The sequence below is a fragment of the Alosa pseudoharengus genome, unplaced genomic scaffold (assembly GCF_046254945.1).
Source record: "Alosa pseudoharengus isolate Yale_2024_CS ecotype anadromous, Long Island Sound unplaced genomic scaffold, YU_APseudo_1.1 YU_APseudo_1.1_scf_6, whole genome shotgun sequence".
NCBI lineage: Eukaryota > Metazoa > Chordata > Actinopteri > Clupeiformes > Clupeidae > Alosa > Alosa pseudoharengus.
Genome location: NW_027468848.1, coordinates 37434138 through 37452209, shown reverse-complemented (window position 1 = coordinate 37452209; position 18072 = coordinate 37434138). Strand labels below are relative to the sequence as shown.

The 18072-nt window shown below is 49.4% G+C and overlaps 48 non-coding genes across 48 annotated transcripts; all 48 read right to left on the bottom strand.

The window, feature by feature from the left end:
• Positions 1–151: 151 nt before the first annotated feature.
• trnal-caa (transfer RNA leucine (anticodon CAA)) lies at positions 152–262 on the bottom strand. The gene is made up of 2 exons: positions 225–262; positions 152–197 (listed from the first exon to the last, which is right to left on the bottom strand). It is a non-coding gene; the product is annotated as a tRNA-Leu (tRNA).
• Positions 263–464: 202 nt separating this feature from the next.
• trnac-gca (transfer RNA cysteine (anticodon GCA)) lies at positions 465–536 on the bottom strand. The gene has a single exon. It is a non-coding gene; the product is annotated as a tRNA-Cys (tRNA).
• Positions 537–910: 374 nt separating this feature from the next.
• On the bottom strand, positions 911–1021 carry trnal-caa (transfer RNA leucine (anticodon CAA)). The gene is made up of 2 exons: positions 984–1021; positions 911–956 (listed from the first exon to the last, which is right to left on the bottom strand). It is a non-coding gene; the product is annotated as a tRNA-Leu (tRNA).
• Positions 1022–1223: 202 nt separating this feature from the next.
• trnac-gca (transfer RNA cysteine (anticodon GCA)) lies at positions 1224–1295 on the bottom strand. The gene has a single exon. It is a non-coding gene; the product is annotated as a tRNA-Cys (tRNA).
• A 374-nt stretch (positions 1296–1669) lies between these two features.
• On the bottom strand, positions 1670–1780 carry trnal-caa (transfer RNA leucine (anticodon CAA)). Its single transcript has 2 exons — positions 1743–1780; positions 1670–1715 (listed from the first exon to the last, which is right to left on the bottom strand). It is a non-coding gene; the product is annotated as a tRNA-Leu (tRNA).
• A 200-nt stretch (positions 1781–1980) lies between these two features.
• On the bottom strand, positions 1981–2052 carry trnac-gca (transfer RNA cysteine (anticodon GCA)). Its single transcript has one exon. It is a non-coding gene; the product is annotated as a tRNA-Cys (tRNA).
• Positions 2053–2426: 374 nt separating this feature from the next.
• On the bottom strand, positions 2427–2537 carry trnal-caa (transfer RNA leucine (anticodon CAA)). The gene is made up of 2 exons: positions 2500–2537; positions 2427–2472 (listed from the first exon to the last, which is right to left on the bottom strand). It is a non-coding gene; the product is annotated as a tRNA-Leu (tRNA).
• A 201-nt stretch (positions 2538–2738) lies between these two features.
• Positions 2739–2810, bottom strand: trnac-gca (transfer RNA cysteine (anticodon GCA)). Its single transcript has one exon. It is a non-coding gene; the product is annotated as a tRNA-Cys (tRNA).
• Positions 2811–3184: 374 nt separating this feature from the next.
• Positions 3185–3295, bottom strand: trnal-caa (transfer RNA leucine (anticodon CAA)). Its single transcript has 2 exons — positions 3258–3295; positions 3185–3230 (listed from the first exon to the last, which is right to left on the bottom strand). It is a non-coding gene; the product is annotated as a tRNA-Leu (tRNA).
• Positions 3296–3497: 202 nt separating this feature from the next.
• trnac-gca (transfer RNA cysteine (anticodon GCA)) lies at positions 3498–3569 on the bottom strand. Its single transcript has one exon. It is a non-coding gene; the product is annotated as a tRNA-Cys (tRNA).
• Positions 3570–3943: 374 nt separating this feature from the next.
• trnal-caa (transfer RNA leucine (anticodon CAA)) lies at positions 3944–4054 on the bottom strand. The gene is made up of 2 exons: positions 4017–4054; positions 3944–3989 (listed from the first exon to the last, which is right to left on the bottom strand). It is a non-coding gene; the product is annotated as a tRNA-Leu (tRNA).
• Positions 4055–4263: 209 nt separating this feature from the next.
• On the bottom strand, positions 4264–4335 carry trnac-gca (transfer RNA cysteine (anticodon GCA)). The gene has a single exon. It is a non-coding gene; the product is annotated as a tRNA-Cys (tRNA).
• A 374-nt stretch (positions 4336–4709) lies between these two features.
• On the bottom strand, positions 4710–4820 carry trnal-caa (transfer RNA leucine (anticodon CAA)). The gene is made up of 2 exons: positions 4783–4820; positions 4710–4755 (listed from the first exon to the last, which is right to left on the bottom strand). It is a non-coding gene; the product is annotated as a tRNA-Leu (tRNA).
• A 201-nt stretch (positions 4821–5021) lies between these two features.
• trnac-gca (transfer RNA cysteine (anticodon GCA)) lies at positions 5022–5093 on the bottom strand. Its single transcript has one exon. It is a non-coding gene; the product is annotated as a tRNA-Cys (tRNA).
• Positions 5094–5467: 374 nt separating this feature from the next.
• trnal-caa (transfer RNA leucine (anticodon CAA)) lies at positions 5468–5578 on the bottom strand. The gene is made up of 2 exons: positions 5541–5578; positions 5468–5513 (listed from the first exon to the last, which is right to left on the bottom strand). It is a non-coding gene; the product is annotated as a tRNA-Leu (tRNA).
• A 209-nt stretch (positions 5579–5787) lies between these two features.
• On the bottom strand, positions 5788–5859 carry trnac-gca (transfer RNA cysteine (anticodon GCA)). Its single transcript has one exon. It is a non-coding gene; the product is annotated as a tRNA-Cys (tRNA).
• A 374-nt stretch (positions 5860–6233) lies between these two features.
• On the bottom strand, positions 6234–6344 carry trnal-caa (transfer RNA leucine (anticodon CAA)). Its single transcript has 2 exons — positions 6307–6344; positions 6234–6279 (listed from the first exon to the last, which is right to left on the bottom strand). It is a non-coding gene; the product is annotated as a tRNA-Leu (tRNA).
• A 201-nt stretch (positions 6345–6545) lies between these two features.
• Positions 6546–6617, bottom strand: trnac-gca (transfer RNA cysteine (anticodon GCA)). Its single transcript has one exon. It is a non-coding gene; the product is annotated as a tRNA-Cys (tRNA).
• A 374-nt stretch (positions 6618–6991) lies between these two features.
• On the bottom strand, positions 6992–7102 carry trnal-caa (transfer RNA leucine (anticodon CAA)). The gene is made up of 2 exons: positions 7065–7102; positions 6992–7037 (listed from the first exon to the last, which is right to left on the bottom strand). It is a non-coding gene; the product is annotated as a tRNA-Leu (tRNA).
• Positions 7103–7311: 209 nt separating this feature from the next.
• Positions 7312–7383, bottom strand: trnac-gca (transfer RNA cysteine (anticodon GCA)). The gene has a single exon. It is a non-coding gene; the product is annotated as a tRNA-Cys (tRNA).
• Positions 7384–7757: 374 nt separating this feature from the next.
• trnal-caa (transfer RNA leucine (anticodon CAA)) lies at positions 7758–7868 on the bottom strand. The gene is made up of 2 exons: positions 7831–7868; positions 7758–7803 (listed from the first exon to the last, which is right to left on the bottom strand). It is a non-coding gene; the product is annotated as a tRNA-Leu (tRNA).
• Positions 7869–8077: 209 nt separating this feature from the next.
• On the bottom strand, positions 8078–8149 carry trnac-gca (transfer RNA cysteine (anticodon GCA)). The gene has a single exon. It is a non-coding gene; the product is annotated as a tRNA-Cys (tRNA).
• Positions 8150–8523: 374 nt separating this feature from the next.
• On the bottom strand, positions 8524–8634 carry trnal-caa (transfer RNA leucine (anticodon CAA)). The gene is made up of 2 exons: positions 8597–8634; positions 8524–8569 (listed from the first exon to the last, which is right to left on the bottom strand). It is a non-coding gene; the product is annotated as a tRNA-Leu (tRNA).
• Positions 8635–8837: 203 nt separating this feature from the next.
• Positions 8838–8909, bottom strand: trnac-gca (transfer RNA cysteine (anticodon GCA)). The gene has a single exon. It is a non-coding gene; the product is annotated as a tRNA-Cys (tRNA).
• A 374-nt stretch (positions 8910–9283) lies between these two features.
• On the bottom strand, positions 9284–9394 carry trnal-caa (transfer RNA leucine (anticodon CAA)). The gene is made up of 2 exons: positions 9357–9394; positions 9284–9329 (listed from the first exon to the last, which is right to left on the bottom strand). It is a non-coding gene; the product is annotated as a tRNA-Leu (tRNA).
• A 203-nt stretch (positions 9395–9597) lies between these two features.
• On the bottom strand, positions 9598–9669 carry trnac-gca (transfer RNA cysteine (anticodon GCA)). Its single transcript has one exon. It is a non-coding gene; the product is annotated as a tRNA-Cys (tRNA).
• Positions 9670–10043: 374 nt separating this feature from the next.
• Positions 10044–10154, bottom strand: trnal-caa (transfer RNA leucine (anticodon CAA)). Its single transcript has 2 exons — positions 10117–10154; positions 10044–10089 (listed from the first exon to the last, which is right to left on the bottom strand). It is a non-coding gene; the product is annotated as a tRNA-Leu (tRNA).
• A 209-nt stretch (positions 10155–10363) lies between these two features.
• On the bottom strand, positions 10364–10435 carry trnac-gca (transfer RNA cysteine (anticodon GCA)). The gene has a single exon. It is a non-coding gene; the product is annotated as a tRNA-Cys (tRNA).
• A 374-nt stretch (positions 10436–10809) lies between these two features.
• Positions 10810–10920, bottom strand: trnal-caa (transfer RNA leucine (anticodon CAA)). The gene is made up of 2 exons: positions 10883–10920; positions 10810–10855 (listed from the first exon to the last, which is right to left on the bottom strand). It is a non-coding gene; the product is annotated as a tRNA-Leu (tRNA).
• Positions 10921–11121: 201 nt separating this feature from the next.
• Positions 11122–11193, bottom strand: trnac-gca (transfer RNA cysteine (anticodon GCA)). The gene has a single exon. It is a non-coding gene; the product is annotated as a tRNA-Cys (tRNA).
• Positions 11194–11567: 374 nt separating this feature from the next.
• Positions 11568–11678, bottom strand: trnal-caa (transfer RNA leucine (anticodon CAA)). The gene is made up of 2 exons: positions 11641–11678; positions 11568–11613 (listed from the first exon to the last, which is right to left on the bottom strand). It is a non-coding gene; the product is annotated as a tRNA-Leu (tRNA).
• Positions 11679–11887: 209 nt separating this feature from the next.
• trnac-gca (transfer RNA cysteine (anticodon GCA)) lies at positions 11888–11959 on the bottom strand. The gene has a single exon. It is a non-coding gene; the product is annotated as a tRNA-Cys (tRNA).
• A 374-nt stretch (positions 11960–12333) lies between these two features.
• Positions 12334–12444, bottom strand: trnal-caa (transfer RNA leucine (anticodon CAA)). The gene is made up of 2 exons: positions 12407–12444; positions 12334–12379 (listed from the first exon to the last, which is right to left on the bottom strand). It is a non-coding gene; the product is annotated as a tRNA-Leu (tRNA).
• Positions 12445–12645: 201 nt separating this feature from the next.
• On the bottom strand, positions 12646–12717 carry trnac-gca (transfer RNA cysteine (anticodon GCA)). Its single transcript has one exon. It is a non-coding gene; the product is annotated as a tRNA-Cys (tRNA).
• Positions 12718–13091: 374 nt separating this feature from the next.
• Positions 13092–13202, bottom strand: trnal-caa (transfer RNA leucine (anticodon CAA)). Its single transcript has 2 exons — positions 13165–13202; positions 13092–13137 (listed from the first exon to the last, which is right to left on the bottom strand). It is a non-coding gene; the product is annotated as a tRNA-Leu (tRNA).
• A 209-nt stretch (positions 13203–13411) lies between these two features.
• Positions 13412–13483, bottom strand: trnac-gca (transfer RNA cysteine (anticodon GCA)). Its single transcript has one exon. It is a non-coding gene; the product is annotated as a tRNA-Cys (tRNA).
• Positions 13484–13857: 374 nt separating this feature from the next.
• Positions 13858–13968, bottom strand: trnal-caa (transfer RNA leucine (anticodon CAA)). Its single transcript has 2 exons — positions 13931–13968; positions 13858–13903 (listed from the first exon to the last, which is right to left on the bottom strand). It is a non-coding gene; the product is annotated as a tRNA-Leu (tRNA).
• A 203-nt stretch (positions 13969–14171) lies between these two features.
• On the bottom strand, positions 14172–14243 carry trnac-gca (transfer RNA cysteine (anticodon GCA)). The gene has a single exon. It is a non-coding gene; the product is annotated as a tRNA-Cys (tRNA).
• A 374-nt stretch (positions 14244–14617) lies between these two features.
• Positions 14618–14728, bottom strand: trnal-caa (transfer RNA leucine (anticodon CAA)). The gene is made up of 2 exons: positions 14691–14728; positions 14618–14663 (listed from the first exon to the last, which is right to left on the bottom strand). It is a non-coding gene; the product is annotated as a tRNA-Leu (tRNA).
• A 203-nt stretch (positions 14729–14931) lies between these two features.
• trnac-gca (transfer RNA cysteine (anticodon GCA)) lies at positions 14932–15003 on the bottom strand. The gene has a single exon. It is a non-coding gene; the product is annotated as a tRNA-Cys (tRNA).
• Positions 15004–15377: 374 nt separating this feature from the next.
• Positions 15378–15488, bottom strand: trnal-caa (transfer RNA leucine (anticodon CAA)). The gene is made up of 2 exons: positions 15451–15488; positions 15378–15423 (listed from the first exon to the last, which is right to left on the bottom strand). It is a non-coding gene; the product is annotated as a tRNA-Leu (tRNA).
• A 209-nt stretch (positions 15489–15697) lies between these two features.
• On the bottom strand, positions 15698–15769 carry trnac-gca (transfer RNA cysteine (anticodon GCA)). Its single transcript has one exon. It is a non-coding gene; the product is annotated as a tRNA-Cys (tRNA).
• Positions 15770–16143: 374 nt separating this feature from the next.
• Positions 16144–16254, bottom strand: trnal-caa (transfer RNA leucine (anticodon CAA)). The gene is made up of 2 exons: positions 16217–16254; positions 16144–16189 (listed from the first exon to the last, which is right to left on the bottom strand). It is a non-coding gene; the product is annotated as a tRNA-Leu (tRNA).
• A 201-nt stretch (positions 16255–16455) lies between these two features.
• On the bottom strand, positions 16456–16527 carry trnac-gca (transfer RNA cysteine (anticodon GCA)). The gene has a single exon. It is a non-coding gene; the product is annotated as a tRNA-Cys (tRNA).
• Positions 16528–16901: 374 nt separating this feature from the next.
• trnal-caa (transfer RNA leucine (anticodon CAA)) lies at positions 16902–17012 on the bottom strand. The gene is made up of 2 exons: positions 16975–17012; positions 16902–16947 (listed from the first exon to the last, which is right to left on the bottom strand). It is a non-coding gene; the product is annotated as a tRNA-Leu (tRNA).
• A 209-nt stretch (positions 17013–17221) lies between these two features.
• On the bottom strand, positions 17222–17293 carry trnac-gca (transfer RNA cysteine (anticodon GCA)). Its single transcript has one exon. It is a non-coding gene; the product is annotated as a tRNA-Cys (tRNA).
• A 374-nt stretch (positions 17294–17667) lies between these two features.
• On the bottom strand, positions 17668–17778 carry trnal-caa (transfer RNA leucine (anticodon CAA)). Its single transcript has 2 exons — positions 17741–17778; positions 17668–17713 (listed from the first exon to the last, which is right to left on the bottom strand). It is a non-coding gene; the product is annotated as a tRNA-Leu (tRNA).
• Positions 17779–17979: 201 nt separating this feature from the next.
• On the bottom strand, positions 17980–18051 carry trnac-gca (transfer RNA cysteine (anticodon GCA)). Its single transcript has one exon. It is a non-coding gene; the product is annotated as a tRNA-Cys (tRNA).
• Between the last annotated feature and the right edge of the window lie 21 nt (positions 18052–18072).

Below are 18072 nucleotides of genomic sequence, written 5' to 3'. Positions count from 1 at the left end.
GTTCCTTTGAGTAAAATCAGCTAATATTCCATGGAGGACTTGATGTTGGAAAATAGCCAGTCAGCCTCACCGGTGTCCATTTTGAGGTCTTTTCTCGCACAACCATTTCCCTGTGATGGGTCTGTCCATTGCCACTTCAAATAAAAGCCCATGTCAGAAGTGGGATTCGAACCCACGCCTCCATTCGGAGACCAGAAATCCCTTGCCTGAGGAAGGCACGTCGCCTTGAGTCTGGCGCCTTAGACCGCTCGGCCATCCTGACTGGGAGAGCTAAAGTGAGACGAGCTGCTCGCAGCTTGTGTTTTTTGCGGAGGAGACTGAGGAGACACATTTTCAGCAGTCCTTTCATTTTCAGTTGAAGCATTTGCTTTCAGGTCACGGAGTGACCACTTTACCAGGCTGACACAAAAACGGCAAAACAGTTAGGCAAACGGATTTGGTACGCCAGCTTGCGAGCATGTTTGAGGGGGCACCAGGATTTGAACCTGGGACCTCTTGATCTGCAGTCAAATGCTCTACCATTGAGCTATACCCCCTGCAGAGCGATTTGGACCAGACTGTCGCTAATTTTGTATCACACTGCGGCTGAAACGCCCTCAACATTGCTGAACTCAAGCATTTCTTTTACCTGTCTGACTGTCGTCACTCTCTGGAGTGGCAAAGGCACCGCTCTCAACTGAATGCAATTACACCTTGTGCCAGAATTTTGGGTGGTAGCAAAAATAGTCAGGTCTGTAGTAAAAGGGCAGATTTCATTTTGTTCCTTTGAGTAAAATCAGCTAACCTTCCATGGAGGACTTGATGTTGGAAAATAGCCAGTCAGCCTCACCGGTGTCCATTTTGAGGTCTTTTCTCGCACAACCACTTCCCTGCGATGGGTCTGTCCATTGCCACTTCAAATAAAAGCCCATGTCAGAAGTGGGATTCGAACCCACGCCTCCATTCGGAGACCAGAAATCCCTTGCCTGAGGAAGGCACGTCGCCTTGAGTCTGGCGCCTTAGACCGCTCGGCCATCCTGACTGGGAGAGCTAAAGTGAGACGAGCTGCTCGCAGCTTGTGTTTTTTGCGGAGGAGACTGAGGAGACACATTTTCAGCAGTCCTTTCATTTTCAGTTGAAGCATTTGCTTTCAGGTCACGGAGTGACCACTTTACCAGGCTGACACAAAAACGGCAAAACAGTTAGGCAAACGGATTTGGTACGCCAGCTTGCGAGCATGTTTGAGGGGGCACCAGGATTTGAACCTGGGACCTCTTGATCTGCAGTCAAATGCTCTACCATTGAGCTATACCCCCTGCAGAGCGATTTGGACCAGACTGTCGCTAATTTTGTATCACACTGCGGCTGAAACGCCCTCAACATTGCTGAACTCAAGCATTTCTTTTACCTGTCTGACTGTCGTCACTCTCTGGAGTGGCAAAGGCACCGCTCTCAACTGAATGCAATTACACCTTGTGCCAGAATTTTGGGTGGTAGCAAAAATAGTCAGGTCTGTAGTAAAAGGGCAGATTTCATTTTGTTCCTTTGAGTAAAATCAGCTAACCTTCCATGGAGGACTTGATGTTGGAAAATAGCCAGTCAGCCTCACCGGTGTCCATTTTGACGTCTTTTCTCGCACAACCACTTCCCTGCGATGGGTCTGTCCATTGCCACTTCAAATAAAAGCCCATGTCAGAAGTGGGATTCGAACCCACGCCTCCATTCGGAGACCAGAAATCCCTTGCCTGAGGAAGGCACGTCGCCTTGAGTCTGGCGCCTTAGACCGCTCGGCCATCCTGACTGGCAGAGCTAAAGTGAGACGAGCTGCTCGCACCTTGTGTTTTTTGCGGAGGAGACTGAGGAGACATTTTCAGCAGTCCTTTCATTTTCAGTTGAAGCATTTGCTTTCAGGTCACGGAGTGACCACTTTACCAGGCTGACACAAAAACGGCAAAACAGTTAGGCAAACGGATTTGGCACACCAGCTTGCGAGCATGTTTGAGGGGGCACCAGGATTTGAACCTGGGACCTCTTGATCTGCAGTCAAATGCTCTACCACTGAGCTATACCCCCTGCACAGCGATTTGGACCAGACTGTCGCTTATTTTGTATCACACTGCGGCTGAAACGCCCTCAACACTGCTGAACTCAAGCATTTCTTTTACCTGTCTGACTGTCTTCACTCTCTGGAGTGGCAAAGGCACCGCTCTCAACTGAATGCAATTACACCTTGTGCCAGAATTTTGGGTGGTAGCAAAAATAGTCAGGTCTGTAGTAAAAGGGCAGATTTCATTTTGTTCCTTTGAGTAAAATCAGCTAACCTTCCATGGAGGACTTGATGTTGGAAAATAGCCAGTCAGCTTCACCGGTGTCCATTTTGACGTCTTTTCTCGCACAACCACTTCCCTGCGATGGGTCTGTCCATAGCCACTTCAAATAAAAGCCCATGTCAGAAGTGGGATTCGAACCCACGCCTCCATTCAGAGACCAGAAATCCCTTGCCTGAGGAAGGCACGTCGCCTTGAGTCTGGCGCCTTAGACCGCTCGGCCATCCTGACTGGCAGAGCTAAAGTGAGACGAGCTGCTCGCACCTTGTGTTTTTTGCGGAGGAGACTGAGGAGACACATTTTCAGCAGTCCTTTCATTTTCAGTTGAAGCATTTGCTTTCAGGTCACGGAGTGACCACTTTACCAGGCTGACACAAAACGGCAAAACAGTTAGGCAAACGGATTTGGTACGCCAGCTTGAGAGCATGTTTGAGGGGGCACCAGGATTTGAACCTGGGACCTCTTGATCTGCAGTCAAATGCTCTACCACTGAGCTATACCCCCTGCAGAGCGAGTTGGAGCAGACTGTCGCTTATTTTGTATCACACTGCGGCTGAAACGCCCTCAACACTGCTGAACTCAAGCATTTCTTTTACCTGTCTGACTGTCTTCACTCTCTGGAGTGGCAAAGGCACCGCTCTCAACTGAATGCAATTACACCTTGTGCCAGAATTTTGGGTGGTAGCAAAAATAGTCAGGTCTGTAGTAAAAGGGCAGATTTCATTTTGTTCCATTGAGTAAAATCAGCTAACCTTCCATGGAGGACTTGATGTTGGAAAATAGCCAGTCAGCCTTACCGGTGTCCATTTTGACGTCTTTTCTCGCACAACCACTTCCCTGCGATGGGTCTGTCCATTGCCACTTCAAATAAAAGCCCATGTCAGAAGTGGGATTCGAACCCACGCCTCCATTCGGAGACCAGAAATCCCTTGCCTGAGGAAGGCACGTCGCCTTGAGTCTGGCGCCTTAGACCGCTCGGCCATCCTGACTGGCAGAGCTAAAGTGAGACGAGCTGCTCGCAGCTTGTGTTTTTTGCGGTGGAGACTGAGGAGACACATTTTCAGCAGTCCTTTCATTTTCAGTTGAAGCATTTGCTTTCAGGTCACGGAGTGACCACTTTACCAGGCTGACACAAAAACGGCAAAAGAGTTAGGCAAACGGATTTGGTACGCCAGCTTGCGAGCATGTATGAGGGGGCACCAGGATTTGAACCTGGGACCTCTTGATCTGCAGTCAAATGCTCTACCACTGAGCTATACCCCCTGCACAGTGAGTTGGAGCAGACTGTCGCTTATTTTGTATCACACTGCGGCTGAAACGCCCTCAACACTGCTGAACTCAAGCATTTCTTTTACCTGTCTGACTGTCTTCACTCTCTGGAGTGGCAAAGGCACCGCTCTCAACTGAATGCAATTACACCTTGTGCCAGAATTTTGGGTGGTAGCAAAAATAGTCAGGTCTGTAGTAAAAGGGCAGATTTCATTTTGTTCCTTTGAGTAAAATCAGCTAACCTTCCATGGAGGACTTGATGTTGGAAAATAGCCAGTCAGCCTCACCGGTGTCCATTTTGACGTCTTTTCTCGCACAACCACTTCCCTGCGATGGGTCTGTCCATTGCCACTTCAAATAAAAGCCCATGTCAGAAGTGGGATTCGAACCCACGCCTCCATTCGGAGACCAGAAATCCCTTGCCTGAGGAAGGCACGTGGCCTTGAGTCTGGCGCCTTAAACCGCTCGGCCATCCTGACTGGCAGAGCTAAAGTGAGACGAGCTGCTCGCAGCTTGTGTTTTTTGCGGTGGAGACTGAGGAGACACATTTTCAGCAGTCCTTTCATTTTCAGTTGAAGCATTTGCTTTCAGGTCACGGAGTGACCACTTTACCAGGCTGACACAAAAACGGCAAAACAGTTAGGCAAACGGATTTGCGCACGCCAGCTTGCGAGCATGTTTTTTGCGGAGGGGGCACCAGGATTTGAACCTGGGACCTCTTGATCTGCAGTCAAATGCTCTACCACTGAGCTATACCCCCTGCACAGCGAGTTGGAGCAGACTGTCGCTTATTTTGTATCACACTGCGGCTGAAACGCCCTCAACACTGCTGAACTCAAGCATTTCTTTTACCTGTCTGACTGTCTTCACTCTCTGGAGTGGCAAAGGCACCGCTCTCAACTGAATGCAATTACACCTTGTGCCAGAATTTTGGGTGGTAGCAAAAATAGTCAGGTCTGTAGTAAAAGGGCAGATTTCATTTTGTTCCTTTGAGTAAAATCAGCTAACCTTCCATGGAGGACTTGATGTTGGAAAATAGCCAGTCAGCCTCACCGGTGTCCATTTTGACGTCTTTTCTCGCACAACCACTTCCCTGCGATGGGTCTGTCCATTGCCACTTCAAATAAAAGCCCATGTCAGAAGTGGGATTCGAACCCACGCCTCCATTCGGAGACCAGAAATCCCTTGCCTGAGGAAGGCACGTCGCCTTGAGTCTGGCGCCTTAGACCGCTCGGCCATCCTGACTGGCAGAGCTAAAGTGAGACGAGCTGCTCGCACCTTGTGTTTTTTGCGGAGGAGACTGAGGAGACACATTTTCAGCAGTCCTTTCATTTTCAGTTGAAGCATTTGCTTTCAGGTCACGGAGTGACCACTTTACCAGGCTGACACAAAACGGCAAAACAGTTAGGCAAACGGATTTGGTACGCCAGCTTGCGAGCATGTTTGAGGGGGCACCAGGATTTGAACCTGGGACCTCTTGATCTGCAGTCAAATGCTCTACCACTGAGCTATACCCCCTGCACAGCGAGTTGGAGCAGACTGTCGCTTATTTTGTATCACACTGCGGCTGAAACGCCCTCAACACTGCTGAACTCAAGCATTTCTTTTACCTGTCTGACTGTCTTCACTCTCTGGAGTGGCAAAGGCACCGCTCTCAACTGAATGCAATTACACCTTGTGCCAGAATTTTGGGTGGTAGCAAAAATAGTCAGGTCTGTAGTAAAAGGGCAGATTTCATTTTGTTCCTTTGAGTAAAATCAGCTAACCTTCCATGGAGGACTTGATGTTGGAAAATAGCCAGTCAGCCTCACCGGTGTCCATTTTGACGTCTTTTCTCGCACAACCACTTCCCTGCGATGGGTCTGTCCATTGCCACTTCAAATAAAAGCCCATGTCAGAAGTGGGATTCGAACCCACGCCTCCATTCGGAGACCAGAAATCCCTTGCCTGAGGAAGGCACGTGGCCTTGAGTCTGGCGCCTTAAACCGCTCGGCCATCCTGACTGGCAGAGCTAAAGTGAGACGAGCTGCTCGCAGCTTGTGTTTTTTGCGGTGGAGACTGAGGAGACACATTTTCAGCAGTCCTTTCATTTTCAGTTGAAGCATTTGCTTTCAGGTCACGGAGTGACCACTTTACCAGGCTGACACAAAAACGGCAAAACAGTTAGGCAAACGGATTTGCGCACGCCAGCTTGCGAGCATGTTTTTTGCGGAGGGGGCACCAGGATTTGAACCTGGGACCTCTTGATCTGCAGTCAAATGCTCTACCACTGAGCTATACCCCCTGCACAGCGAGTTGGAGCAGACTGTCGCTTATTTTGTATCACACTGCGGCTGAAACGCCCTCAACACTGCTGAACTCAAGCATTTCTTTTACCTGTCTGACTGTCTTCACTCTCTGGAGTGGCAAAGGCACCGCTCTCAACTGAATGCAATTACACCTTGTGCCAGAATTTTGGGTGGTAGCAAAAATAGTCAGGTCTGTAGTAAAAGGGCAGATTTCATTTTGTTCCTTTGAGTAAAATCAGCTAACCTTCCATGGAGGACTTGATGTTGGAAAATAGCCAGTCAGCCTCACCGGTGTCCATTTTGACGTCTTTTCTCGCACAACCACTTCCCTGCGATGGGTCTGTCCATTGCCACTTCAAATAAAAGCCCATGTCAGAAGTGGGATTCGAACCCACGCCTCCATTCGGAGACCAGAAATCCCTTGCCTGAGGAAGGCACGTCGCCTTGAGTCTGGCGCCTTAGACCGCTCGGCCATCCTGACTGGCAGAGCTAAAGTGAGACGAGCTGCTCGCACCTTGTGTTTTTTGCGGAGGAGACTGAGGAGACACATTTTCAGCAGTCCTTTCATTTTCAGTTGAAGCATTTGCTTTCAGGTCACGGAGTGACCACTTTACCAGGCTGACACAAAACGGCAAAACAGTTAGGCAAACGGATTTGGTACGCCAGCTTGCGAGCATGTTTGAGGGGGCACCAGGATTTGAACCTGGGACCTCTTGATCTGCAGTCAAATGCTCTACCACTGAGCTATACCCCCTGCACAGCGAGTTGGAGCAGACTGTCGCTTATTTTGTATCACACTGCGGCTGAAACGCCCTCAACACTGCTGAACTCAAGCATTTCTTTTACCTGTCTGACTGTCTTCACTCTCTGGAGTGGCAAAGGCACCGCTCTCAACTGAATGCAATTACACCTTGTGCCAGAATTTTGGGTGGTAGCAAAAATAGTCAGGTCTGTAGTAAAAGGGCAGATTTCATTTTGTTCCTTTGAGTAAAATCAGCTAACCTTCCATGGAGGACTTGATGTTGGAAAATAGCCAGTCAGCCTCACCGGTGTCCATTTTGACGTCTTTTCTCGCACAACCACTTCCCTGCGATGGGTCTGTCCATTGCCACTTCAAATAAAAGCCCATGTCAGAAGTGGGATTCGAACCCACGCCTCCATTCGGAGACCAGAAATCCCTTGCCTGAGGAAGGCACGTGGCCTTGAGTCTGGCGCCTTAAACCGCTCGGCCATCCTGACTGGCAGAGCTAAAGTGAGACGAGCTGCTCGCAGCTTGTGTTTTTTGCGGTGGAGACTGAGGAGACACATTTTCAGCAGTCCTTTCATTTTCAGTTGAAGCATTTGCTTTCAGGTCACGGAGTGACCACTTTACCAGGCTGACACAAAAACGGCAAAACAGTTAGGCAAACGGATTTGCGCACGCCAGCTTGCGAGCATGTTTTTTGCGGAGGGGGCACCAGGATTTGAACCTGGGACCTCTTGATCTGCAGTCAAATGCTCTACCACTGAGCTATACCCCCTGCACAGCGAGTTGGAGCAGACTGTCGCTTATTTTGTATCACACTGCGGCTGAAACGCCCTCAACACTGCTGAACTCAAGCATTTCTTTTACCTGTCTGACTGTCTTCACTCTCTGGAGTGGCAAAGGCACCGCTCTCAACTGAATGCAATTACACCTTGTGCCAGAATTTTGGGTGGTAGCAAAAATAGTCAGGTCTGTAGTAAAAGGGCAGATTTCATTTTGTTCCTTTGAGTAAAATCAGCTAACCTTCCATGGAGGACTTGATGTTGGAAAATAGCCAGTCAGCCTCACCGGTGTCCATTTTGACGTCTTTTCTCGCACAACCACTTCCCTGCGATGGGTCTGTCCATTGCCACTTCAAATAAAAGCCCATGTCAGAAGTGGGATTCGAACCCACGCCTCCATTCGGAGACCAGAAATCCCTTGCCTGAGGAAGGCACGTGGCCTTGAGTCTGGCGCCTTAAACCGCTCGGCCATCCTGACTGGCAGAGCTAAAGTGAGACGAGCTGCTCGCAGCTTGTGTTTTTTGCGGTGGAGACTGAGGAGACACATTTTCAGCAGTCCTTTCATTTTCAGTTGAAGCATTTGCTTTCAGGTCACGGAGTGACCACTTTACCAGGCTGACACAAAAACGGCAAAACAGTTAGGCAAACGGATTTGCGCACGCCAGCTTGCGAGCATGTTTTTTGCGGAGGGGGCACCAGGATTTGAACCTGGGACCTCTTGATCTGCAGTCAAATGCTCTACCACTGAGCTATACCCCCTGCACAGCGAGTTGGAGCAGACTGTCGCTTATTTTGTATCACACTGCGGCTGAAACGCCCTCAACACTGCTGAACTCAAGCATTTCTTTTACCTGTCTGACTGTCTTCACTCTCTGGAGTGGCAAAGGCACCGCTCTCAACTGAATGCAATTACACCTTGTGCCAGAATTTTGGGTGGTAGCAAAAATAGTCAGGTCTGTAGTAAAAGGGCAGATTTCATTTTGTTCCTTTGAGTAAAATCAGCTAACCTTCCATGGAGGACTTGATGTTGGAAAATAGCCAGTCAGCCTCACCGGTGTCCATTTTGACGTCTTTTCTCGCACAACCACTTCCCTGCGATGGGTCTGTCCATTGCCACTTCAAATAAAAGCCCATGTCAGAAGTGGGATTCGAACCCACGCCTCCATTCGGAGACCAGAAATCCCTTGCCTGAGGAAGGCACGTCGCCTTGAGTCTGGCGCCTTAGACCGCTCGGCCATCCTGACTGGCAGAGCTAAAGTGAGACGAGCTGCTCGCACCTTGTGTTTTTTGCGGAGGAGAATGAGGAGACACATTTTCAGCAGTCCTTTCATTTTCAGTTGAAGCATTTGCTTTCAGGTCACGGAGTGACCACTTTACTAGGCTGACACAAAAACGGCAAAAGAGTTAGGCAAACGGATTTGCGCACGCCAGCTTGCGAGCATGTTTGAGGGGGCACCAGGATTTGAACCTGGGACCTCTTGATCTGCAGTCAAATGCTCTACCACTGAGCTATACCCCCTGCACAGCGAGTTGGAGCAGACTGTCGCTTATTTTGTATCACACTGCGGCTGAAACGCCCTCAACACTGCTGAACTCAAGCATTTCTTTTACCTGTCTGACTGTCTTCACTCTCTGGAGTGGCAAAGGCACCGCTCTCAACTGAATGCAATTACACCTTGTGCCAGAATTTTGGGTGGTAGCAAAAATAGTCAGGTCTGTAGTAAAAGGGCAGATTTCATTTTGTTCCTTTGAGTAAAATCAGCTAACCTTCCATGGAGGACTTGATGTTGGAAAATAGCCAGTCAGCCTCACCGGTGTCCATTTTGACGTCTTTTCTCGCACAACCACTTCCCTGCGATGGGTCTGTCCATTGCCACTTCAAATAAAAGCCCATGTCAGAAGTGGGATTCGAACCCACGCCTCCATTCGGAGACCAGAAATCCCTTGCCTGAGGAAGGCACGTCGCCTTGAGTCTGGCGCCTTAGACCGCTCGGCCATCCTGACTGGCAGAGCTAAAGTGAGACGAGCTGCTCGCACCTTGTGTTTTTTGCGGAGGAGAATGAGGAGACACATTTTCAGCAGTCCTTTCATTTTCAGTTGAAGCATTTGCTTTCAGGTCACGGAGTGACCACTTTACTAGGCTGACACAAAAACGGCAAAAGAGTTAGGCAAACGGATTTGCGCACGCCAGCTTGCGAGCATGTTTGAGGGGGCACCAGGATTTGAACCTGGGACCTCTTGATCTGCAGTCAAATGCTCTACCACTGAGCTATACCCCCTGCACAGCGAGTTGGAGCAGACTGTCGCTTATTTTGTATCACACTGCGGCTGAAACGCCCTCAACACTGCTGAACTCAAGCATTTCTTTTACCTGTCTGACTGTCTTCACTCTCTGGAGTGGCAAAGGCACCGCTCTCAACTGAATGCAATTACACCTTGTGCCAGAATTTTGGGTGGTAGCAAAAATAGTCAGGTCTGTAGTAAAAGGGCAGATTTCATTTTGTTCCTTTGAGTAAAATCAGCTAACCTTCCATGGAGGACTTGATGTTGGAAAATAGCCAGTCAGCCTCACCGGTGTCCATTTTGACGTCTTTTCTCGCACAACCACTTCCCTGCGATGGGTCTGTCCATTGCCACTTCAAATAAAAGCCCATGTCAGAAGTGGGATTCGAACCCACGCCTCCATTCGGAGACCAGAAATCCCTTGCCTGAGGAAGGCACGTGGCCTTGAGTCTGGCGCCTTAAACCGCTCGGCCATCCTGACTGGCAGAGCTAAAGTGAGACGAGCTGCTCGCAGCTTGTGTTTTTTGCGGTGGAGACTGAGGAGACACATTTTCAGCAGTCCTTTCATTTTCAGTTGAAGCATTTGCTTTCAGGTCACGGAGTGACCACTTTACCAGGCTGACACAAAAACGGCAAAACAGTTAGGCAAACGGATTTGCGCACGCCAGCTTGCGAGCATGTTTTTTGCGGAGGGGGCACCAGGATTTGAACCTGGGACCTCTTGATCTGCAGTCAAATGCTCTACCACTGAGCTATACCCCCTGCACAGCGAGTTGGAGCAGACTGTCGCTTATTTTGTATCACACTGCGGCTGAAACGCCCTCAACACTGCTGAACTCAAGCATTTCTTTTACCTGTCTGACTGTCTTCACTCTCTGGAGTGGCAAAGGCACCGCTCTCAACTGAATGCAATTACACCTTGTGCCAGAATTTTGGGTGGTAGCAAAAATAGTCAGGTCTGTAGTAAAAGGGCAGATTTCATTTTGTTCCTTTGAGTAAAATCAGCTAACCTTCCATGGAGGACTTGATGTTGGAAAATAGCCAGTCAGCCTCACCGGTGTCCATTTTGACGTCTTTTCTCGCACAACCACTTCCCTGCGATGGGTCTGTCCATTGCCACTTCAAATAAAAGCCCATGTCAGAAGTGGGATTCGAACCCACGCCTCCATTCGGAGACCAGAAATCCCTTGCCTGAGGAAGGCACGTCGCCTTGAGTCTGGCGCCTTAGACCGCTCGGCCATCCTGACTGGCAGAGCTAAAGTGAGACGAGCTGCTCGCACCTTGTGTTTTTTGCGGAGGAGACTGAGGAGACACATTTTCAGCAGTCCTTTCATTTTCAGTTGAAGCATTTGCTTTCAGGTCACGGAGTGACCACTTTACCAGGCTGACACAAAACGGCAAAACAGTTAGGCAAACGGATTTGGTACGCCAGCTTGCGAGCATGTTTGAGGGGGCACCAGGATTTGAACCTGGGACCTCTTGATCTGCAGTCAAATGCTCTACCACTGAGCTATACCCCCTGCACAGCGAGTTGGAGCAGACTGTCGCTTATTTTGTATCACACTGCGGCTGAAACGCCCTCAACACTGCTGAACTCAAGCATTTCTTTTACCTGTCTGACTGTCTTCACTCTCTGGAGTGGCAAAGGCACCGCTCTCAACTGAATGCAATTACACCTTGTGCCAGAATTTTGGGTGGTAGCAAAAATAGTCAGGTCTGTAGTAAAAGGGCAGATTTCATTTTGTTCCTTTGAGTAAAATCAGCTAACCTTCCATGGAGGACTTGATGTTGGAAAATAGCCAGTCAGCCTCACCGGTGTCCATTTTGACGTCTTTTCTCGCACAACCACTTCCCTGCGATGGGTCTGTCCATTGCCACTTCAAATAAAAGCCCATGTCAGAAGTGGGATTCGAACCCACGCCTCCATTCGGAGACCAGAAATCCCTTGCCTGAGGAAGGCACGTGGCCTTGAGTCTGGCGCCTTAAACCGCTCGGCCATCCTGACTGGCAGAGCTAAAGTGAGACGAGCTGCTCGCAGCTTGTGTTTTTTGCGGTGGAGACTGAGGAGACACATTTTCAGCAGTCCTTTCATTTTCAGTTGAAGCATTTGCTTTCAGGTCACGGAGTGACCACTTTACCAGGCTGACACAAAAACGGCAAAACAGTTAGGCAAACGGATTTGCGCACGCCAGCTTGCGAGCATGTTTTTTGCGGAGGGGGCACCAGGATTTGAACCTGGGACCTCTTGATCTGCAGTCAAATGCTCTACCACTGAGCTATACCCCCTGCACAGCGAGTTGGAGCAGACTGTCGCTTATTTTGTATCACACTGCGGCTGAAACGCCCTCAACACTGCTGAACTCAAGCATTTCTTTTACCTGTCTGACTGTCTTCACTCTCTGGAGTGGCAAAGGCACCGCTCTCAACTGAATGCAATTACACCTTGTGCCAGAATTTTGGGTGGTAGCAAAAATAGTCAGGTCTGTAGTAAAAGGGCAGATTTCATTTTGTTCCTTTGAGTAAAATCAGCTAACCTTCCATGGAGGACTTGATGTTGGAAAATAGCCAGTCAGCCTCACCGGTGTCCATTTTGACGTCTTTTCTCGCACAACCACTTCCCTGCGATGGGTCTGTCCATTGCCACTTCAAATAAAAGCCCATGTCAGAAGTGGGATTCGAACCCACGCCTCCATTCGGAGACCAGAAATCCCTTGCCTGAGGAAGGCACGTCGCCTTGAGTCTGGCGCCTTAGACCGCTCGGCCATCCTGACTGGCAGAGCTAAAGTGAGACGAGCTGCTCGCACCTTGTGTTTTTTGCGGAGGAGACTGAGGAGACACATTTTCAGCAGTCCTTTCATTTTCAGTTGAAGCATTTGCTTTCAGGTCACGGAGTGACCACTTTACCAGGCTGACACAAAACGGCAAAACAGTTAGGCAAACGGATTTGGTACGCCAGCTTGCGAGCATGTTTGAGGGGGCACCAGGATTTGAACCTGGGACCTCTTGATCTGCAGTCAAATGCTCTACCACTGAGCTATACCCCCTGCACAGCGAGTTGGAGCAGACTGTCGCTTATTTTGTATCACACTGCGGCTGAAACGCCCTCAACACTGCTGAACTCAAGCATTTCTTTTACCTGTCTGACTGTCTTCACTCTCTGGAGTGGCAAAGGCACCGCTCTCAACTGAATGCAATTACACCTTGTGCCAGAATTTTGGGTGGTAGCAAAAATAGTCAGGTCTGTAGTAAAAGGGCAGATTTCATTTTGTTCCTTTGAGTAAAATCAGCTAACCTTCCATGGAGGACTTGATGTTGGAAAATAGCCAGTCAGCCTCACCGGTGTCCATTTTGACGTCTTTTCTCGCACAACCACTTCCCTGCGATGGGTCTGTCCATTGCCACTTCAAATAAAAGCCCATGTCAGAAGTGGGATTCGAACCCACGCCTCCATTCGGAGACCAGAAATCCCTTGCCTGAGGAAGGCACGTGGCCTTGAGTCTGGCGCCTTAAACCGCTCGGCCATCCTGACTGGCAGAGCTAAAGTGAGACGAGCTGCTCGCAGCTTGTGTTTTTTGCGGTGGAGACTGAGGAGACACATTTTCAGCAGTCCTTTCATTTTCAGTTGAAGCATTTGCTTTCAGGTCACGGAGTGACCACTTTACCAGGCTGACACAAAAACGGCAAAACAGTTAGGCAAACGGATTTGCGCACGCCAGCTTGCGAGCATGTTTTTTGCGGAGGGGGCACCAGGATTTGAACCTGGGACCTCTTGATCTGCAGTCAAATGCTCTACCACTGAGCTATACCCCCTGCACAGCGAGTTGGAGCAGACTGTCGCTTATTTTGTATCACACTGCGGCTGAAACGCCCTCAACACTGCTGAACTCAAGCATTTCTTTTACCTGTCTGACTGTCTTCACTCTCTGGAGTGGCAAAGGCACCGCTCTCAACTGAATGCAATTACACCTTGTGCCAGAATTTTGGGTGGTAGCAAAAATAGTCAGGTCTGTAGTAAAAGGGCAGATTTCATTTTGTTCCTTTGAGTAAAATCAGCTAACCTTCCATGGAGGACTTGATGTTGGAAAATAGCCAGTCAGCCTCACCGGTGTCCATTTTGACGTCTTTTCTCGCACAACCACTTCCCTGCGATGGGTCTGTCCATTGCCACTTCAAATAAAAGCCCATGTCAGAAGTGGGATTCGAACCCACGCCTCCATTCGGAGACCAGAAATCCCTTGCCTGAGGAAGGCACGTCGCCTTGAGTCTGGCGCCTTAGACCGCTCGGCCATCCTGACTGGCAGAGCTAAAGTGAGACGAGCTGCTCGCACCTTGTGTTTTTTGCGGAGGAGAATGAGGAGACACATTTTCAGCAGTCCTTTCATTTTCAGTTGAAGCATTTGCTTTCAGGTCACGGAGTGACCACTTTACTAGGCTGACACAAAAACGGCAAAAGAGTTAGGCAAACGGATTTGCGCACGCCAGCTTGCGAGCATGTTTGAGGGGGCACCAGGATTTGAACCTGGGACCTCTTGATCTGCAGTCAAATGCTCTACCACTGAGCTATACCCCCTGCACAGCGAGTTGGAGCAGACTGTCGCTTATTTTGTATCACACTGCGGCTGAAACGCCCTCAACACTGCTGAACTCAAGCATTTCTTTTACCTGTCTGACTGTCTTCACTCTCTGGAGTGGCAAAGGCACCGCTCTCAACTGAATGCAATTACACCTTGTGCCAGAATTTTGGGTGGTAGCAAAAATAGTCAGGTCTGTAGTAAAAGGGCAGATTTCATTTTGTTCCTTTGAGTAAAATCAGCTAACCTTCCATGGAGGACTTGATGTTGGAAAATAGCCAGTCAGCCTCACCGGTGTCCATTTTGACGTCTTTTCTCGCACAACCACTTCCCTGCGATGGGTCTGTCCATTGCCACTTCAAATAAAAGCCCATGTCAGAAGTGGGATTCGAACCCACGCCTCCATTCGGAGACCAGAAATCCCTTGCCTGAGGAAGGCACGTCGCCTTGAGTCTGGCGCCTTAGACCGCTCGGCCATCCTGACTGGCAGAGCTAAAGTGAGACGAGCTGCTCGCACCTTGTGTTTTTTGCGGAGGAGAATGAGGAGACACATTTTCAGCAGTCCTTTCATTTTCAGTTGAAGCATTTGCTTTCAGGTCACGGAGTGACCACTTTACTAGGCTGACACAAAAACGGCAAAAGAGTTAGGCAAACGGATTTGCGCACGCCAGCTTGCGAGCATGTTTGAGGGGGCACCAGGATTTGAACCTGGGACCTCTTGATCTGCAGTCAAATGCTCTACCACTGAGCTATACCCCCTGCACAGCGAGTTGGAGCAGACTGTCGCTTATTTTGTATCACACTGCGGCTGAAACGCCCTCAACACTGCTGAACTCAAGCATTTCTTTTACCTGTCTGACTGTCTTCACTCTCTGGAGTGGCAAAGGCACCGCTCTCAACTGAATGCAATTACACCTTGTGCCAGAATTTTGGGTGGTAGCAAAAATAGTCAGGTCTGTAGTAAAAGGGCAGATTTCATTTTGTTCCTTTGAGTAAAATCAGCTAACCTTCCATGGAGGACTTGATGTTGGAAAATAGCCAGTCAGCCTCACCGGTGTCCATTTTGACGTCTTTTCTCGCACAACCACTTCCCTGCGATGGGTCTGTCCATTGCCACTTCAAATAAAAGCCCATGTCAGAAGTGGGATTCGAACCCACGCCTCCATTCGGAGACCAGAAATCCCTTGCCTGAGGAAGGCACGTGGCCTTGAGTCTGGCGCCTTAAACCGCTCGGCCATCCTGACTGGCAGAGCTAAAGTGAGACGAGCTGCTCGCAGCTTGTGTTTTTTGCGGTGGAGACTGAGGAGACACATTTTCAGCAGTCCTTTCATTTTCAGTTGAAGCATTTGCTTTCAGGTCACGGAGTGACCACTTTACCAGGCTGACACAAAAACGGCAAAACAGTTAGGCAAACGGATTTGCGCACGCCAGCTTGCGAGCATGTTTTTTGCGGAGGGGGCACCAGGATTTGAACCTGGGACCTCTTGATCTGCAGTCAAATGCTCTACCACTGAGCTATACCCCCTGCACAGCGAGTTGGAGCAGACTGTCGCTTATTTTGTATCACACTGCGGCTGAAACGCCCTCAACACTGCTGAACTCAAGCATTTCTTTTACCTGTCTGACTGTCTTCACTCTCTGGAGTGGCAAAGGCACCGCTCTCAACTGAATGCAATTACACCTTGTGCCAGAATTTTGGGTGGTAGCAAAAATAGTCAGGTCTGTAGTAAAAGGGCAGATTTCATTTTGTTCCTTTGAGTAAAATCAGCTAACCTTCCATGGAGGACTTGATGTTGGAAAATAGCCAGTCAGCCTCACCGGTGTCCATTTTGACGTCTTTTCTCGCACAACCACTTCCCTGCGATGGGTCTGTCCATTGCCACTTCAAATAAAAGCCCATGTCAGAAGTGGGATTCGAACCCACGCCTCCATTCGGAGACCAGAAATCCCTTGCCTGAGGAAGGCACGTCGCCTTGAGTCTGGCGCCTTAGACCGCTCGGCCATCCTGACTGGCAGAGCTAAAGTGAGACGAGCTGCTCGCACCTTGTGTTTTTTGCGGAGGAGACTGAGGAGACACATTTTCAGCAGTCCTTTCATTTTCAGTTGAAGCATTTGCTTTCAGGTCACGGAGTGACCACTTTACCAGGCTGACACAAAACGGCAAAACAGTTAGGCAAACGGATTTGGTACGCCAGCTTGCGAGCATGTTTGAGGGGGCACCAGGATTTGAACCTGGGACCTCTTGATCTGCAGTCAAATGCTCTACCACTGAGCTATACCCCCTGCACAGCGAGTTGGAGCAGACTGTCGCTTATTTTGTATCACACTGCGGCTGAAACGCCCTCAACACTGCTGAACTCAAGCATTTCTTTTACCTGTCTGACTGTCTTCACTCTCTGGAGTGGCAAAGGCACCGCTCTCAACTGAATGCAATTACACCTTGTGCCAGAATTTTGGGTGGTAGCAAAAATAGTCAGGTCTGTAGTAAAAGGGCAGATTTCATTTTGTTCCTTTGAGTAAAATCAGCTAACCTTCCATGGAGGACTTGATGTTGGAAAATAGCCAGTCAGCCTCACCGGTGTCCATTTTGACGTCTTTTCTCGCACAACCACTTCCCTGCGATGGGTCTGTCCATTGCCACTTCAAATAAAAGCCCATGTCAGAAGTGGGATTCGAACCCACGCCTCCATTCGGAGACCAGAAATCCCTTGCCTGAGGAAGGCACGTGGCCTTGAGTCTGGCGCCTTAAACCGCTCGGCCATCCTGACTGGCAGAGCTAAAGTGAGACGAGCTGCTCGCAGCTTGTGTTTTTTGCGGTGGAGACTGAGGAGACACATTTTCAGCAGTCCTTTCATTTTCAGTTGAAGCATTTGCTTTCAGGTCACGGAGTGACCACTTTACCAGGCTGACACAAAAACGGCAAAACAGTTAGGCAAACGGATTTGCGCACGCCAGCTTGCGAGCATGTTTTTTGCGGAGGGGGCACCAGGATTTGAACCTGGGACCTCTTGATCTGCAGTCAAATGCTCTACCACTGAGCTATACCCCCTGCACAGCGAGTTGGAGCAGACTGTCGCTTATTTTGTATCACACTGCGGCTGAAACGCCCTCAACACTGCTGAACTCAAGCATTTCTTTTACCTGTCTGACTGTCTTCACTCTCTGGAGTGGCAAAGGCACCGCTCTCAACTGAATGCAATTACACCTTGTGCCAGAATTTTGGGTGGTAGCAAAAATAGTCAGGTCTGTAGTAAAAGGGCAGATTTCATTTTGTTCCTTTGAGTAAAATCAGCTAACCTTCCATGGAGGACTTGATGTTGGAAAATAGCCAGTCAGCCTCACCGGTGTCCATTTTGACGTCTTTTCTCGCACAACCACTTCCCTGCGATGGGTCTGTCCATTGCCACTTCAAATAAAAGCCCATGTCAGAAGTGGGATTCGAACCCACGCCTCCATTCGGAGACCAGAAATCCCTTGCCTGAGGAAGGCACGTCGCCTTGAGTCTGGCGCCTTAGACCGCTCGGCCATCCTGACTGGCAGAGCTAAAGTGAGACGAGCTGCTCGCACCTTGTGTTTTTTGCGGAGGAGACTGAGGAGACACATTTTCAGCAGTCCTTTCATTTTCAGTTGAAGCATTTGCTTTCAGGTCACGGAGTGACCACTTTACCAGGCTGACACAAAACGGCAAAACAGTTAGGCAAACGGATTTGGTACGCCAGCTTGCGAGCATGTTTGAGGGGGCACCAGGATTTGAACCTGGGACCTCTTGATCTGCAGTCAAATGCTCTACCACTGAGCTATACCCCCTGCACAGCGAGTTGGAGCAGA